The 10,033-nt window shown below is 25.2% G+C and overlaps 1 non-coding gene across 1 annotated transcript; it reads right to left on the bottom strand.

Annotated features, from left to right (window-relative positions):
- Positions 1–541: 541 nt before the first annotated feature.
- TRNAA-AGC lies at positions 542–614 on the bottom strand. The gene has a single exon. It is a non-coding gene; the product is annotated as a tRNA-Ala (tRNA).
- Positions 615–10,033: the final 9,419 nt, after the last annotated feature.

Raw genomic sequence — 10,033 nt, 5'->3', positions numbered from 1 at the left:
TCTTGTGACTCACATTGGATTCCCATTTTCTGTAATTTAAGTCCTTTCGGCCACTCCAAATTCCAACCCAAATCTCATCTAATTATCACTGCATTTGCGCCTACTTAAAGGTGCCAAACAAATAGTGAAAATCATTAGGTAATAGCCCATTGTTCTTTAGTGTCACCAGGCAAGAACTATGATCAAATTTACAGCTCCCAACATAAGGCAATGCAAGAGCATATATGCTTAAGAATAGAGGCAGCAAGCAGCATTTGTGTCCATATTCATGAATGAGGCCCAAACTTACTTCCTCAAACCATCAAAATCCTTTCACCAAAATTTAAACAGGAAAGTCTTGCCATAAGGTAAAGCCATATATAGTGATGCACCTTCTTACTGTGTCAAAAAACCAAAAAGAAGTAAAGTCATCACCTATTTCAGAAATACAGCATTTAGTAAACCTGTTTCTTTATGCACTACAATTTCTCAATATGGTAAAACAAAAGGAGGCATCAAAGTAAAACTAAGTGTTCAAGACGAACAAAAATAAATAAAAAAATGGAGATGCGGGGTATCGATCCCCGTACCTCTCGCATGCTAAGCGAGCGCTCTACCATCTGAGCTACATCCCCTTTTGAAAATCAAATAATTTGTGTATATGGAAACTATCTTTACATAACCTTACGTGAATTCCATCTTTCTCTTCTAGGGTTTGTTTATTGACCATCTTTGTCCACCTCACCTCAGTTGCAACTTTATTTTACCTTGCCTTGACAATGACTTTTTTTTTTTTTTTTTTATCACAAATCCCTCACAAAATAGAATTTAATATCTATACGCTTAGCTCTTTCATGGTGTAATGAAAGACAATGGTCTCCTCCTCATAATCAACAAGTTCTTCTACAAATCCCTTTAACCATTTGACCTCCTTCAAAACCTATCTAAGTGCAACATATTCGGCCTTGGTTATAGAAAGGGTCACAATGGATTGAAGACTTGATTTCCAATTAATTAAACACCCTCCAAGCATAAACAACTATTGAATAGTTGATATTCTCTTATCTAAATCCGCAAAATAATCACTATCTGTTGTTTTTGATTAGGTATATGTGCGGAAATTTTAGATCTAATCTAAAATACCTAATCATTGATATAAAAGCATAACTGATAGAATAAACATACAGCTTGAAATGGTATACCTTTGATGCGTGAATTTGACAGATCTGGTTGATTGGATCAGGATCAGAGCCCCACTTGTTGCTCCTCTATTTGGTCCACACGAGTTCCAATAGATCCGGTTACCGTCGATTGCTAGATCGTAGGATAACCAAAGGAAACAATCTGATTGCTTGCTTTCAGAATCAAGAGCACCCTTTGTTCTAAAGAACTTCTCTCCAGCTATAGAAAAAGGGGGATGGGGAAGTTTTTGTGTATCTCTTTGATTATCGAATAATCATCCTTTTAAATGCCCTTCTCACCTAGGAAAATTTATTTCCCTTTTAATTGTCATGTAAGAAACCTTCCACCTTCCTTTTTGATAAACCGTAACATATTTATGACAATAAAATATGTTATAATTTTATCTTTCATAAATATATCCTCAATATATATATTTATTTCTTTCTTGCTTAAACGTCTTTAACAATATCTAATATATTGTTTATCCACAAAGTTACTCTTTTATTTCAAAATAAAAGGAATAATATATATTACTAATATCTAATATATTAGTAATATAATCATTCTCATTTCATCTATTGGTAAACCCTATATGTGTGACCTCGTAGGACCCAATTATAATAGCTGTAGGTATTACCCTATTAATCATAGTTGGCTTCTAGCAAAGCACTACGACTCCTAAAATAATTGGATTAAATTAATTTTCTTAATTGTCCTATTCACATTTAGTCATTGCACATTGAATTAAAGGACATAATTCCTTCACTATCAACATAGCCAATTAATCACAAAGGATTAGTATTCCATCTCTACCATAAATTAAACCAAATCTAGTATAATTAGAAACATATCTTAGGAGCCACTTGATCGCTTCCCAATGTGTTCTACCAGGATTTTAACATTAACCTTGCTACTAAACTCGGTGAGTAGCCAAAGTTTGGCCTAGTACAAACCATTTCATACATTAAGGATTAAGGACCATGTGACATTAGCTTAATATATGTTAATCAACTTTATTTCTCCATCTTCATTCTTGAGGCAATCTTCACTTGATAACTTGAAGGGAGGTGCCAAGAGAGTAGTCACTCCTTTGCAATGGGACATAGAATATCGAGGGATGACACCACCTTTTTCAAGTACTTAAGTTCCCAATATGCAACAAGCCTTTTCCCATGTCTCTTGATTTAATTCTCAATATATAATATACTTAATAGAAATTCAACTTTTAAATAATTTTGGGATCATGATGATAATGACTATAATATCATAATAACTTAATAATTAGTCATCTATCAAAACATGAATGCTTTGCATAGGCGCATTAGTCATCTAACAAGACATAAAAGTCTTGCGTAGACGCATTAGTCATCAACCAAGACATGAGAGGATCTTGCCATTGACGCATTAACTGGTATGAGCGGTACTCGAGGCACAAATAGTCCATTATCAAATAAACAAGTACATAATCAAGTCTGGAGGAATAAAAATAATAACTCAATCATTATAAATATTTAAAGCCTCATTTTCAAGTCCAAATATACCTCATTTCCTTTCTTTTTTCAAAATAAGAAGTCATATCAAACTGCATTTGAAAACTATTTATCACAAATCATCAATCTATCACACTATTTCAAAACCATTTCATAAACCTCTTACCAAGCTTTTTCAAAACTAGTTTATCAAAATTCTCAAAATCTTTTACCAAACTGTTTCAATATTAGTTTATCAAAAATATCTCAAACCTTTTACCAAGCTGTTTCAAAAAACTAGTTTATACAAAATATCTCAAACCTTTTACCAAACTGTTTCAAATTAGTTTATCAAAAATATCTCAAACCTTTTACCAAATTAGTTTATCAAAATATCTCAAAATCAGTTAATCAAAAACTTTCTCAAAATCCTTTTATAAATCACCGTTTTAACAAACTAATTCTTTCATAACCCATTGTTTTAACCAATTATATATAAATTCTTGATCCATATTTACTTCAAAATAACACCATATAGTATGAAATGTAATATTGTAGTATTCTAAAACTTACTCAATATATATATATATATATATATATATATATATATATATATATATATATATATATATATATATATATATATATATATATATATATATATATATATATATATATATATATATAAACTAATTTGGATTAATTTCCTTACCTTAATTCCACTAAGTTTCCCCTTTTTCTCTAAAACCCAATCAAACAAACTTATGCATTTGTCTTCACTAATTTAGAAGCAAAATGATACGATTCCTTTGTTAGTACATGAAAAGATGTTATTAAATAATGAAAGTTGTCATTTACCTAATTTATAAGGAAATTTGATGAAATGACCCTATAAAACGACTCAAATGAACGGGTAACCAGCGCATAAAATTTATTGCATTGGTGACCATTTCATATATTTTTGATAAAATTATCCCTGTCGCGAGACGCAACCGCCGTTTGCAAGACGCAACCGGATGCAAACTTTATCACATAAACAAGTACATAATCAAGTCTAGAGGAATAAAAATAATAACTCAATCATTATAGATATTTAAACCTCATTTTCAAGTCCAAATATACATAAATATTTCATTTCTTTGTCAAAATAAGAAGCCATATCAAACTGCATTTGAAAACTATTTATCACAAATCATCAATCTATCACACCATTTCAAAACCATTTCATAAACTTCTTACTAAGCTGTTTCAAAACTAGTTTATCAAAAATCTCAAAACCTTTTACCAAATATCAAAATATCAAACCTTTTACCAAGCTGTTTCAAAACTAGTTTATCAAAAATATCTCAAACCTTTTACCAAACTGTTCAAAATCAGTTCATCAAAATATCTCAAAATCAGTTAATCAAAAACTTTATCAAAATCCTTTTTAAAATCCCCGTTTTAACAAACTATTCCATATATTCTTTCATAACCCATTGTTTTAACCAACTATATATAAATTCTTGGTTCATATTTACTTCAAAATAACACCATATAGTATGAAAAGTAATATTGTAGTATTCTAAAACTTACTCAAAATAATAAAAACTAAAGCTGCAGAAGGATTAATTTCCTTACCTTAATTCCACTAAGTTTCCCCTTTTTCTCTCCAACCCAATCAAACAAACTTACGCATTTGTCTTCTCTAATTTAGAAGCAAAATGATATGGTTCCTTTGTTACTTATCAGTATACATGAAAATATGTTATTAAATAATGAAAGTTGTCATTTACCCCACTAATCACTTATACCATCCTCCACTTATCTCCATTAGAAGATGCCATACGCCACATACCTCATATGCTACACAATCCTTATTCATATTATCATATGAAGTCTTTTATTCTTTTATTTTTTTTACTTTAAATTTAGATATTACATGTGTCTAAGAGTAAATGGTTGTTAATTAAAAAAGAAAAAAAAAGAAAAAGAGAAGAGTTATTCAATAGAAAAAAAAAAAATTAAAGTTCTACCATATTCCATCCAAAGTTTTCAAAGATTACCTTGTTAGATCATACAAATTTGTATAGACACATTCAGGAATTATAGTTAGGGTTAACTTGAAAAATATTTTGGGTGAACTTAAAAAAATAAAAGAAAAATTATGAATAAAACGTGTGAATAAACATAAGTATTTTCTTTTTTTAAGAATATAGACACAAATAGTGAATTAAATTAACAAAAATTAGACTACCTATAATTTTTGTTTGAATGGGATGAAATCACCTCATGTCCTCATCCCTACCATAGATTCACCCTTGCCTATTATATTCAAGGATAATTTATATAAGGCTCTCAATATTCCCTTAATTATTATGAATTTCATTTTATTATCATCTCCTTCTACGTAACAATCTCCTCCCTTATTTTTCTTTCTTAAATTAACACCAAAAACTCTAAATAACAAGTTCTCATTGGTCACAATTGAATTCCTTAGAGTAGAGAATCAAATCAATGTTCATCAAACATAATAATGAAAAAAAATTAGATTCAGAATTTTGAGTAATGGTGACATATATTAGTGTAAATTTGAGAAAGTTATATGGGTAAAAATTAGAGTTTGAATTTAAGTTAGTACGAATTTGAGAAAGGTATTATAAAGATTTAAATGACAATGATGATGGTAGATTGATGTACAAATTTAAATGAGTTATATTCAGAGCACATCTAAGAATTGGAGACTCAATGCAAACACAAATTTTGAGGTCATTAAAATAAAAATAAATATATTAATTATAAACTTTATCAAAAAATAAAATATATACACAAATAAAATATATAACTAAAATATGTATGAAAAGAGAAAAAAAAAATATTGAGGGCAGTATATACACATAAAAAGAGATAAAAGATAGAAAATGAGCTTTAACATATATAAAAAGAGAGAAAAAAAAGTGTTAGATTGATAATATATATCATATATTTAAAATTTTGGGGCTTATGAAGAGTGGGTCTTATATAGTTACATAGGTTGTCTCACCTCCCGATTGGCTTGGCTGCACAAAAGCTTCGTTTCCTCGGTAAGTATTACGGATTATATGTGCGGAAACGAAGGTTAAATTCTAATTGATGCAAATTTGAGTGTGGGTTTTATAAAAACTTAGGAAATAATGTGATGGTGATGAATATGAATGACATGAAATAAAATTTTGATTTTTTTTAGTATGAATTTGAAATGACATGAAATAAACAATTCTTTTTATAGTTGAAAAAGGAGATGGTGTGATCCTTGACTTAATTTTCCACAAGACTAATTTGATTGATCCAACACATCGACAACTACATTCGTCAAGAATAATTTAATTATATATAACATTAAGTTCATGCCTTTCATCAAATATTTGATTGATGAATCATTTTCCTCTTTTGTTATTTGGTTAGATTGTTGGCATCATATATGCACATATATTTTCTAATATGAAGAAACACCTGGATAGATTTTTATGATTGGTTTGGAATGCTCAGCTATTACAATGAAACTACAATATATATTACTATAAATAGTTTAGCATTCCAAATCAATCGCATAACAATCTAATTTCTCTTTAGTATTCTACATAGTTTAGGTCTTTTATTGATGGTAGATGTTGCCTTGGCGGAGGGTTTCAACGGTCACAAATCACCCCACCCAAAGTATTTTTTTTTTTTTTAATATCTATATATATCTAATGACGCTTAATTTAAAATGTTGGAGGTGTAAATCACGCTCTCTCTCCAAAATGATCCTCATCATCATAGATATTTTCTCTTTCTTAGATATATATATATTTCTCTCTCTTCATTTATCTTTATTAATTAATTGTTTTTTTCCCTCACCATATATATATATTTTCATCCATTCTATTAACAAAGTTTCATCATTAATTATTTTATATCGGTTACTCTTTTATATATATTAATATATATATATATATTAATATTTTTTTATTAATTATTTTAAAACTAAACCTAGTAATTCTCATTTAAAATATTATATATATTAATTAAATTTAATATTAAATATTAATTATAAAAAATTACAAGAATAATAAGAGTTTCAATTATCATATTATATTAATTATAAAAAAATTATCTATATTAATTCAGTTTAATATTAAATATTAAATATGAAAATATGCAAGAATAAAAAAAGTTTCAGTTATCATATTATAATATTCTATTAATTTAATTTAACATTAAATAATGATTATATCAACATATATAACTACAATTAAACCAATATATTAAATCAACCCCAACTTTTCATTTTTTTCTCCACCCAAATATTTTCTTCCTATAAATAATCTTAGATCAGAGAATAGTGATATCTCTATATCGACTCATAATATTCTTAATTTCTCTATTAATATCATGCTTTCAATAATTGAATTTGCATTATGTTATGTTTCAACAATTTGTTGTTCACTATTTTGCATTTTTTCCAGGAATTTGACCGTTTCAGGCAGCTACAACAACATCCTCGGTCTTTAAACGTGTTATCTCTATATCGACTCGTAATTTTCTCAATTTCTCTATCAATGCAATGTTTTCAATAATTGAATTTGCATTTGTATTATGTTATGTTTCAACAATCTATTGTTCACGGTTTTACATTTTTTCTCAGGAATTTGATCGTTTTAGGCAGCTGCAACAACGTCATACGCATTTCATTGATCTTCTTTTGAATCCGATCGTTTCAGGCAATTGCAACAACATCTTACGCATTTCATCGATCTTCTTTTGAATCCGGTATGGTTAAATTATGAGTAATGATAAAATTTTATGACTAATTAATAAAATAAAATTATTTTTTTAAATGCATATATATGATCTCTATATTCTTAGCCTAAGATTTTTTACTATTTTTCAATTTTTTTTTGAAATATTATAATTATTTATTATAACGTTTAATTAATTAATTTATTATTCACATTATTTTATAATATTTGTCTTGATTATCCTATTTAATATATTCATATTATATTAATAATAATAATGTGATTTAGTCTGAATTTAATCATCGTCGTTTGTTAATTCTATCATCATTTATTTAGGTGTTTGAAACGTGTTTTATATATTAAATTAAATTTTGTTATGGAAGACCTAGAAGAAAATATTCAAACTTCATTTGAAGAAAAATGGGAAACGAAAGAAGGAGGATTAGAAATCAAGAGAAAACCGAAGATTCTTTGTCTCGGTAAATTTAGAAAAGTTTTTTCTAAATTATTTTTTTTATTTAATTATTTATTTTTATTATTTCATAACACAGCCTAATAAGATATTTTATAAGAAAATGATAAGTAAAATTATATTTTAATAAATAATATTAATATTTTAATTATATATACAAAATATAAAAAATAGATTATATATATATATATATTCAAATAATATAAAATATATTTAACTTTACATTTTCACATGTTTTAAATAATTGATAAATATATATTATTTTAATTTATAATATTATTATAAATATATATTTTTTACACAGATATTATACCATTGAATTATTATTATTTTAATTAAAATAATAATTAATGTTATTGTTTAACAAAAAAAAATTATATATATAATAACACTTTTAAATATGAATTTTATGGTGTTAACATAAAAAAGATAGTTCAGTATTATTTTTTAATAAATATTTCACATATATTTTAATTAATATTTTGAGTTTTTGATGGATAATAAATTGTCTCTAAAATGTTTGAGAGAATAAAGTAGAAGCTGAAATAATAATGATCAAAGAGAAAAAACCACAAACATATTTTGCTAAAATATTATTTTTGCCTATTTAAGATAAAGCGATAATTTACGTTAAAAAATAAAAAAATTAAATTAATTTAATTGAACAAAAAACTAAAATTTTAAATAAAATGACCATATTTGTAATAATTTATTTCGATTGTATCTACAAAAATTATAATAAATATGAGATTAAATGACTTCACACAGTTAAAAAAATAGAACAAATAAAAAACAATATTGATACTATAAAATTTATGTAATGGTTCAGTATTATTTTTTAATAAATATTTCACATATATTTTAATTAATATTTTGACTTTTGATGAATAATAAACTGTTTCCGAAATTTGTGAGAGAATAAAGTAGAAGCTGAAATAATTATGATCAAAAGAGAAAAAACACAAACATATTTTGCTAAAATATTGTTTTTTGTCTATTTAAGATAAAGTAATAATTTACTTTAAACAAATAGAAAAATTAAATTAAATTAAATTAATAGAACGAAAAACTAAAGTTTTGAATAAAATTACCATATTTATAATAATTTATTTCAATTATATCTAAAAAAATATTTCTATAAAAAAATTATAATAAATATGAGATTAGATGACTCATATAATATTTAAAAAAATAATAAATAAAAGAACAATATTGATAATATAAAATTTATGTAATGGTTCAGTATTATTTTTTAATAGATATTTCACATATATTTTAATTAACATTTTGATTTTTTAATTGATAATAAACTGTTTCTAAAATTTTTTAGAGAACAAAATAGAAGCCGAAATAATTATGTTCAAAAGAGAAAAAATACAAATATATTTTGCTAAAATATTATTTTTATAATAATTTATTTCATTTGTATCTAAAAAAATTTCTATAAAAAAAATTATAATAAATATGAGAATAAATAACTCCACACAATATTAAAAAGTGGAATAAATGAAAGAACAATATTAAAAAATTTCAAACTTATATATTTAATATATATAGTGCATAACAATTATGATATTATAAAATTAATGTTAAAACACAGTATAATGGTAAAATTTATGTAATAAAATTGAAATGATTATTAATTTTTTATAATTCACACGTAAAGATGTAAATAAAAAAAATGGAACTTAAATGTATTGATTTTTATATAACAAAATTTAATTAAAATAAAAATTTATGTTTATTGTATTTGATAAAAAAAATTTTAAACTATTGAATATAGAAATCATTAATATATTATATAATGTGATTCAATTTATTTTTTATAAAAATTTTAATTTTTTTTAATTTTATGTCTTAATTATTTCACTTATATATTTGTCCGTTTGTATCGCACGAAAATCTAGATTGATATATTTTGTGATTGGTTTGGAATGCTTAACTATTACAATAACAACAATGTATAAGAAAATAAAAGAGTCTAATTAAATAAATACTTCCAATATAACCATAAATGAACATTTTGTTGGGAAGACACAACTTTGATATCAAATTACTCATATCATTAGAACTATTTGTACCCAAAAGTATGGAGTTTTTCGTTTAACAAAAATTTTCTAACGTTGTTTGTGGCTTGGATTTTTTGACCAGTTTGCAGGAAATGTATATATGAAAAACTGTCTGATGAAGAT

Source organism: Impatiens glandulifera, chromosome 1, assembly GCF_907164915.1.
Source record: "Impatiens glandulifera chromosome 1, dImpGla2.1, whole genome shotgun sequence".
Classification (NCBI taxonomy): domain Eukaryota; kingdom Viridiplantae; phylum Streptophyta; class Magnoliopsida; order Ericales; family Balsaminaceae; genus Impatiens; species Impatiens glandulifera.
The sequence above is the reverse complement of the archived record's forward strand: the minus strand, read 5'-3'. Positions and strand labels throughout refer to the sequence as shown.